General features: G+C 39.1%; 1 long non-coding RNA gene across 1 annotated transcript; it reads left to right on the top strand.

Annotated features, from left to right (window-relative positions):
- Positions 1–1508: 1508 nt before the first annotated feature.
- On the top strand, positions 1509–4083 carry LOC147790246 (uncharacterized). The gene is made up of 3 exons (XR_015423003.1): positions 1509–1643; positions 2858–2955; positions 3730–4083. It is a non-coding gene; the product is annotated as an uncharacterized LOC147790246 (long non-coding RNA).
- The last annotated feature ends 4107 nt before the right edge of the window (positions 4084–8190 follow it).

The following is an 8190-nucleotide window of genomic DNA, read 5'->3' as shown; positions in this document are numbered from 1 at the left end:
CACAACTCGCCATTTGCCATGCACCCAGGAGGTACAAAAATGTACCAAGATTTTAAACAACATTTCTGATAGAAGAGCATGAAGAGGGACATGGTCGAGTTTGTGAGCGAGTGCTTAGTTTGTCAACAAGTGAAAGTTCATAAACAAAAGGTAGTGGGGTTGTTGTAGCCCCTAAGCATACCGGAGTGGAAGTGGGAAAACATAGCAATGGATTTCATAGTAGGATTACCCAAAACGCACAAAGCATATATAGTGATCTGGGTAGTGGTCGATATGTTGACCAAATCGGCACACTTCCTACTTGGAAAAGCTACATATACAGTTGACAAATGGGCACAACTGTATGTGAAAGAAATAGTAAGACTACATGGAGTCCTAGTGTCTATAGTGTTGGATCGGGATTCACGCTTTACGTTAGCGTTTTGGCACGTACTTCAAAAAGCATTGGGTACCCGCCTCGATTTTATTACCGCCTTCCACCCCCCAAACAGATGGACAAACGGAGTGTTTAAACCAAATTCTAGAGGACATGTTATGTGCTTGAGTACTAGATTTTAGGGGAAGTTGGGATTCCATACTCCACCTCATGGAATTCTCGTATAATAACAACTTCCAAGCCACTATTGGTATGACACCGTTTGAGGCCTTGTATGGGAAATGGTGTAGGTCCCCACTATGTTAGGACGAAGTAGGTGAAAGAGAGTTAGTAGGACCCGAGCTAGTTTGACTCACCAACGAGGCTGTTCAGAAAAAATTCGAGCGAGGATGCGTATCGCTAAAAGTCGACAGAAAAGCTATGTCGATGTAAGGCGTAGAAGCTTAGAGTTCGAGACAAAGGGCCTAGTATTCCTCAAGGTGGCACCTATTTAAGGTGTCTGGAGGTTCGGACGTACGGGCAAGTTAAGTCCTAAATTCAATGGACCATTCGAAATCCTAGAGCGAGTTGGTCCAGTAGCGTATAAGTTAGCCCTACCTCTAGCCCACTTAGGAGTACACGATGCATTTCATGTGTCGATGCTGAGGAAGTACATTACGAACCCTATCCATGTAATAGACTATGAACCACTCCAACTCAATGAAGATTTGAGTTATGAGGAAAAACCAATAAGAATCTTAGCAAGAGAAGTAAAACCGTTATGCTACAGAAACATTGCGTTCATTAAGGTGTTGTGGCGAAATCACCACACTGAAGAGGCCACGTGGGAGTGTAAGGACGAAATAAAAGAAAAATTTCCTGAGTTAGTATACGAGTTGGAGACTTTCGAGGACGAAAGTTCTTTTTAGGGGTAGATAATGTAACGCCCCGTTAGGTTTAAGTATGTATATATATGTGTTTAAGTATGTATATATATGTGTGTGTGTGTTAAAATAAAAATAACAAAATAAAGAAAAGAAAGAAAAAAAAAAAAAAAAAAACTGACCACCTCCTTTAATCTCTCCGTCCATCCCCTAAAATACCTCCTCCATTTAGTATCAATAATTCAGAAAAAAAAAAAAAAAAAAGCAGAAATAGAAAGAAAATATTTTTCTGGAGAAAAAAAAATGCAGATAATGGAGAGATGTTATACAGTAATGGAGAGATGGGAAGAAAGGCAGATAATGGAGAGATGGCAAGCAGAGGAAGAGAGATGTCATTTGAAAAGGTTAGTAGTCAGATTTACCTTTTCTTTCTACTAAGGATATTAGCAATTATTTAGATCTGAGTTAGAAATTTAGAAAATTATCGGAATGATCTGAATTAGAAATTATCTATCATAGCTAGAGTCCATTAAAATTGGTCAAGGAATAGATAGATAAGAAAGAGAGGAAGATAGGGAAAAGAAAGATCTGGAAAACATATTCAAATAAATATAAAAAAAAAAAAATCTGGAAGACATATTCAAATAAATAAAAAAAGAATCTCGAAGACATATTCAAATAAATAAAAAAAAAGGAACGAAGATTTGGAAAACAGGATGAAAAGGAAGATAGGGAAAAGAAAGATCTGTAAAACATATTCAAATAAAAAAAAAGATTTGGAAAACCGGATGAGAAGGAAGATAGGGAAAAGGAAGATCTGGAAAACATATTCAAATAAAAAAAAATAATGAAGATTTGATGAAAAGGAAGATCTGCAAAAACATATTAAAAAAAAAAACTAAGATTTGGGAATAGTAAAGACAAAGAAGATCTGGGAATAGAATTAAACGATTTAGATATGGGAGTAGATACATGGAGAGAGAAAAAAACTAAGATTTGGGAATAGTAAAGACAAAGAAGATCTGGGAATAGAATTAAACGATTTAGATATGGGAGTAGATACATGGAGAGAGAGAGAGGAATATTAGATTTGGAAATAGTAAAGCCAAAGAAAAAAAATAGAATTAAACTGACAAACATAATTAAACTATTTAGATATATGAGTAAAATTACTTTAAATAATTAGATATGGAGGTAGAATTGAACTACTCAAAGAATTAGAGTTCAAAGAAAAAAAAAACAAAAGAGAGAAAATTTTAGGAAAGAAAAGAAAATTAGAACGGGTTGAAAATTGCAAGTACTGTTCATATGGCAAGTACAGTAAAGAGAAGTAAAATATAACATAGAAGAGAAATAAGTGAGGGAAGGAAAATGGAAAATATGAATAATTATTATATTTGTATCTATAGGATATAACATTAAATGTTGAATTATACAAACCACTTGGAATATTAATAATATTGACATATTATTAATTTAAGTTTTATTATCCTATATAATTTAGAAACAATGAAAACGTAGAATTTGATTTTTACTGAGACCGGTTTAGAGCTGTATTTCACATTGTTAGTTGGATTATTAATTAAAATGTGAAATACTAACGAAAGGTGACGAACAGTTCGATATGAAGCGAACTCTAGAAACCTTTGGAGCAGCTCTCGAGGAACGGGGGCTTACGTTAATTAAATTAGGGAATCTTCGGCTAAGGCCAACCAGGTAAGTGGCCTTACTATAGGATAGGCTAAATAAATTGTATGATGCTTGATGATATGTGCCGGTTTATACATATTTTGTTGAGTGACGCTTAATATGTTTGACGCACGTTGTGGCATTATGATGAGCATGATGATTGCATGATTTTTACCTTAATATGATGATGTTTTCCATATTGAGCATGCTAGATGATGATGAGTGCCATATTGCATCATGTCGTTAGATCGACGTAGGACACAACCCTAAGAGCATGAAAATGATATTAATATAAATATCCACGAAATGCGTTACCTAGAGTAACAAGGAGATGAGACTAGAGGGTTGTGTCAGAAGAGACATTACGATGGATTTAGAGGGACCTCATGCATTTTGTATGTTCATAAGCATAGGGCTACTTCCCCTAGAGATGATGAGTGCGGACGCGCACCTTATGATGAGCGCGAATGCGCACAGGTGCGAAAGCACACAGATGAGGGTGTTCATGAGGCGCCTGACACTATGGGGTTCCGCTGACCTCCGGACGTCGCTACAGATTAGCTTGACCAGAGGGTCCAGGGGGTGTGCGAGCGCCCTGGGGACTCACACTCGCACGTGTGAGTTGTGTGTAGGGAAGTACTACACATCCAATTTGTCCGAGACTGGAGGCCACCCCTAAGATGATTAGAGATAGGTCCCTATTCATGATTGCATGTGTTTGCATTAGCATGGCCCCTATAGTGGGGTCACTTACTGAGTATTCTTTGAAATACTCAGGCCGTGTGCCACATCATTTTTCAGGTAAAGGCAAGGCGCACTTGTACGGAGGACGGCGGCATCGCAAGCAGAGACTGTGGCACGTGCATAGGGTAGATTCATATTTAAATTTCTAGTCTTAAGTTAGAATAGGTTGTTTTGCATTTCATTGTTTTAAATTATTTTGTATTTGTTTTTGTTTTCTCTAAATTTCAGTATTTCATACTTAAACACGTAAGACCATGGTTGTGTTTTCCAGAGAAGAAGTTGTTTTAAACGTTTTTTTTTTTGAAGTTTACGTTATCAACTATGTTCATGTAAGAGTTATATTTCCGCATTATAGATGAGCATGAGACGTTAGTAGCGACTCTGAGTATGTGGAAATTTAGGGTCGTTACAGATGGTCAGTAGTGTAAGTTGAGGAAGAGCTATCTAGCATTGAGCTAGGCTGAATTTGAGGGGACAGAGACCTAAAGAAAGTAAGATGTACAGGGGCGTGCCCCATACGTGACCGAGTGGTGGCGCTGCTAACAAATTGCTAGTCTTTTTCGAGAATGAGAATAAGGTGGAGCTAAAGGGAGCTTGTCTGCCCCAGGGGGTTAGAACTGTTGAGAACAAAGTGGAAATGGTCTTAGCAAGGGTTCGGTTGTTCGCCATTCCCCCTTTTGCCAGCGTAGCGCATTGATTGGCCCATTGAAGTGAGGGCTAGGCGAGGGCATGGTTGACTTTTTTTAGCGCTTGCTTACTTCAGAAAGTCAGGATTTACAATTTACACAGCCTGACGACTGATAACATGAATGATTCAGAGAGGGTTGAGTGCTCAGTTGCAGTGTCTTTGCAAAGTGAGCGGCAGGAAAGTCTGATGGCATGCTTTATAACGACCCATAGGCTGAGAGCATGAGGGCTTGAGGGATACGCTGGGAAGTTGATTGTGATCCAACCATTGGACAGCTGACTGATGGCTTATCTTGCCAAGAGGGCATTGAGACAGAGTTGGGCTGAAAAGAAAGTATGGTCTTTGGCCCAGGATCTCACTATCATCTATGCATGTACGAAGTTGCGATGCTGTAGAGGGAAAACCCCTGGGGACACATGAGCGTGGTGGTCCGTGCGAGATTGCTGTCACCACGAATGCAGTTAAAGTGCTGTATTGCCTTTTGGTATCAAAAGGAAAGTTCAGAAGTTACAAGATCCGCTCTTCCTGATTCCAGTCTTGGGGGAAGGGTCTCTCACTACACCAACTGCATGTGAAAAATCCGGTCTTGTCTTAGAGAGGTATCGTATCAACTAAAAGCTGAACCTTAATCAGTCAAGCAAGCAAGAGGTGCGACAGCTTAACTGTTACCATTCGATTGGAATTTGCGAAGAATAGTAGAACTAGAAGAATGGATTAGGAATGATTATCTAAATGGCTAGGTTAGACTGGCTAATTGCTACGCCCCACTCCTACCTAAATAAGTTAAGCCTCACTTTCCAGCTTTGACTTGACTATTTGCCTTCCTCTTCCGCCATAAGCGCAGGGCTGACATTTTTCCTTCTTCTTTAGGATTCATCTTTGAGTGACATGATAGGTAAACAAACCTTGAGGGAAGGAATCCGACTTTCATTAGGATGACAGACATTCTTTTCATCCGAATAGCAAGGCTTGCTAACGTTGAGGATCGGTTATGCCATAACATAAGTGGAGAGACCTGAACTTCGGAAGATTAAGGCACAACTCCTAACTCACTAATTCTCACATTAGTCGACCGGGATAATTCCTGCTCCAGTTTGAAGAGCCGATGTTTAAGAAGAAGCGGACGGTCAATCTCAAACTTTGGGCATCAAGGTTGTTGAAATCCTGGGGAACTAGAATATACAACTTTTGCATCTGATCAAGCAGGAGTTGAACCAGCCTTTGGAGTTGGGGGTTGAACCTGCTTACCCACCCCCGGAGAGCTAGTTGAAGCTTTGGACGGAGTGGGCCCTACTTCTTAGGGCAGGAGTGAAGACCGACTTTCTACTTCTTCTTGGGCAGCGAGTGCTTACGACTCAGAGGCAAAAGGACACTGACCGATGCTCCCTTAAGAGAGAGACTGAATCGGAAGAAGAAGAAGAGAATGAGACTTAACAGTGAAAGAAAGAAAGAAGGGAAATAGAAGGGAGACGTAACTCCTTATTCATTCGACAGAACAGAACAGGACTATTACTGATGAACCAGATTGAACCGTAAACTCATGAACCTTTGACTGATTTCACTCTTTTACTTACATGGGCTGGATGAGAAGAATCAGGTAAAGCGCTCCTATTTCATTCACTCTTGAACAGAAGGGAACTAGGTAAACTGGATGAGAAGAATGAGGGTCAAGCTACTATTTCACTCTTGTACTCTCTAAACCCTATTCTATTCCGCTCTCTCCTATTTATTAATATTCTAGCTGACTGAACTCCTCTTTTACTATTCTATTGTATGAACCTAACCTGAGCGAGGTGTTACAGTGTTCTAGAATGAAGGAGTTAGCAGCTTGCCTCAGCCGCCACACACCCTCCCTTTATCTATACAGTTGGTAAAAGACAAAGAAAGAAGATTAATTATCTCCTACCCTTTACTGAAGGTCTGTCTCTTCTACTCCAGCCTTGCCTTATCCTTTGTGACTTTCTTTACATAGCTTCTTTCTCTCTCCTTACCTTAACTAACAACTACTCTATTTCTCCGTTGAAGAAGTACTTACTATTCTATTCCTTTGACTGATGTAACTCCTTTTGAAGTCAGTAAGTAAGTGTTAGTATCCTAATCCTATTTATTTATTTATTAATGATCCGGAACACCTAACTGTAAGACTGAACGAAAGAAACCTGACCTTTGTAACCTATTTCTTCTGTATTTGATCCTTGATTGCTTGCTTTCTTCACTCTTTGACAAGTTAAGGTAGTAAATAGACAGGATTCTTTCTCTTTCTTCCCCTTACTTACTTAACCTAATGGGTCTCGCTCATTGCTTCCCTGCCTGCCTGCCACCGCACGCAACCTCTCTCTATTTCTTAGCTTTATTTCAGTGGGTAAATAGGTTGCTTACTTAATTAGACTTCTAACCCAACTCCCTACTTACTTACTAATTCAGTGGAACCTATTCTCGTCGTCTTCTTTCTTTAGCCGGATTGCGGAGTCAAGTAAGTGTAGTTCTTTTCTTTAGTAAATGAATTAGCTACCAAATGAACCTATTCCTATTTGTTTACAGTCTTTGAAAGAAGGGAAAGCCTCAACAACTTCTTGTCCTCCTGACCCACTCATTCATACTCATTCTCCTTTTTCTCTGTAACCTATACTGCTGAATTACTTACTTACTTACTTACTGAAGAGGAAGTGAAGACTAAACTGATGTTATTCCCTGTACTGTTTCTTCTCTTCTTTGTTTAACTGTCCGTAATGAATCTGAGCTCTTATCTTTTCTTTCTGCTTATTATCTAAGGCTTTTACTGATGGAACTACTCTTGATCCTGAGCGTGCGGGAGGACCCTTTAATGTTTACTTATTAATGACCCGAACCGCGTAACCTATCAGTCTGCGGAACTACTAACTCTCTCTATCGTTCTACATTTATTGTTGAACAAGGAAGGGAAGGTGTAGTGTAAAGCTATAAGAAAGACTAAAGCAAGAGAAGATGAAGAAGCTCATTCCCCTATATGCTTTCTGATCCTGTTACAGTATTTGTAGTAAATAAAGGATATTCTATTCATTTGTTCCTTATGCATCCTTTACTGTCGAGTAAATCAAAGAAGAATCCGTCAAGACTGAAGCAAGAGAGGATTAATGATTCATCCCTTACTTCTTGTTCTAGTAAATGAATGGAAAGAAGGAACCTCGGCTTCGCACTCAATTACCTGTCTGTCTGTGGGTAAAGCTGCTGAGGGACTGAACCGGAAGTAAGTCAAGACTGCAGCAAGACAAGATTAACGATCCTTTGATTGAACTCGTCTACAACTATCAGCTGCTTCTTTCCTAAAATCCTTCTTTCACTCCTGAACCGGAAGGAAGTCAAGAGGAAACTCCTATTGCTATTGATTCTTGATCCTTTATAGTGTTTGAAAGAAGAAAGCTAACTAACCAACCCTTTGAAAGAGGAAACCGTCACCCTTACTCTTTGACTCTCTTTCTATAGTGTTTGAAAGAGAATCAATCCGCCTATAAACTCTTATTCTTCTATTCTATTTCTGCATTCTCCTGAACCTATAGATTCTTTCTGATATGAATCCAACAACTGATCACGTGCATGTACCCGAAGGACCGATTACAAGAAGCAAGGTTAAGAAGATTCAAGAGGCCTATACATTGCATCTTCAAAAGCTAGCTAGTGTACCGGTTGAAACAAAGACTTTTGAGCCCAAAAATCTTTATAGCATTAGCATATCAAATCAAGAAGATTGGCTGATGTTGGAAAGTAATTAGAAGACTTGCCTTTGGTAGTTGAATTACCAATTAAGAAAATTATTAATGCCTTATTTGCTTCAATTTATATTTAATAGCGTT

This window comes from Cucurbita pepo, chromosome 11, assembly GCF_057944985.1.
Source record: "Cucurbita pepo subsp. pepo isolate OVF chromosome 11, ASM5794498v1, whole genome shotgun sequence".
Classification (NCBI taxonomy): Eukaryota; Viridiplantae; Streptophyta; class Magnoliopsida; order Cucurbitales; family Cucurbitaceae; genus Cucurbita; species Cucurbita pepo.
Note: the sequence above shows the minus strand (reverse complement) of the source record. Positions and strands in the feature narration are given on the sequence as shown.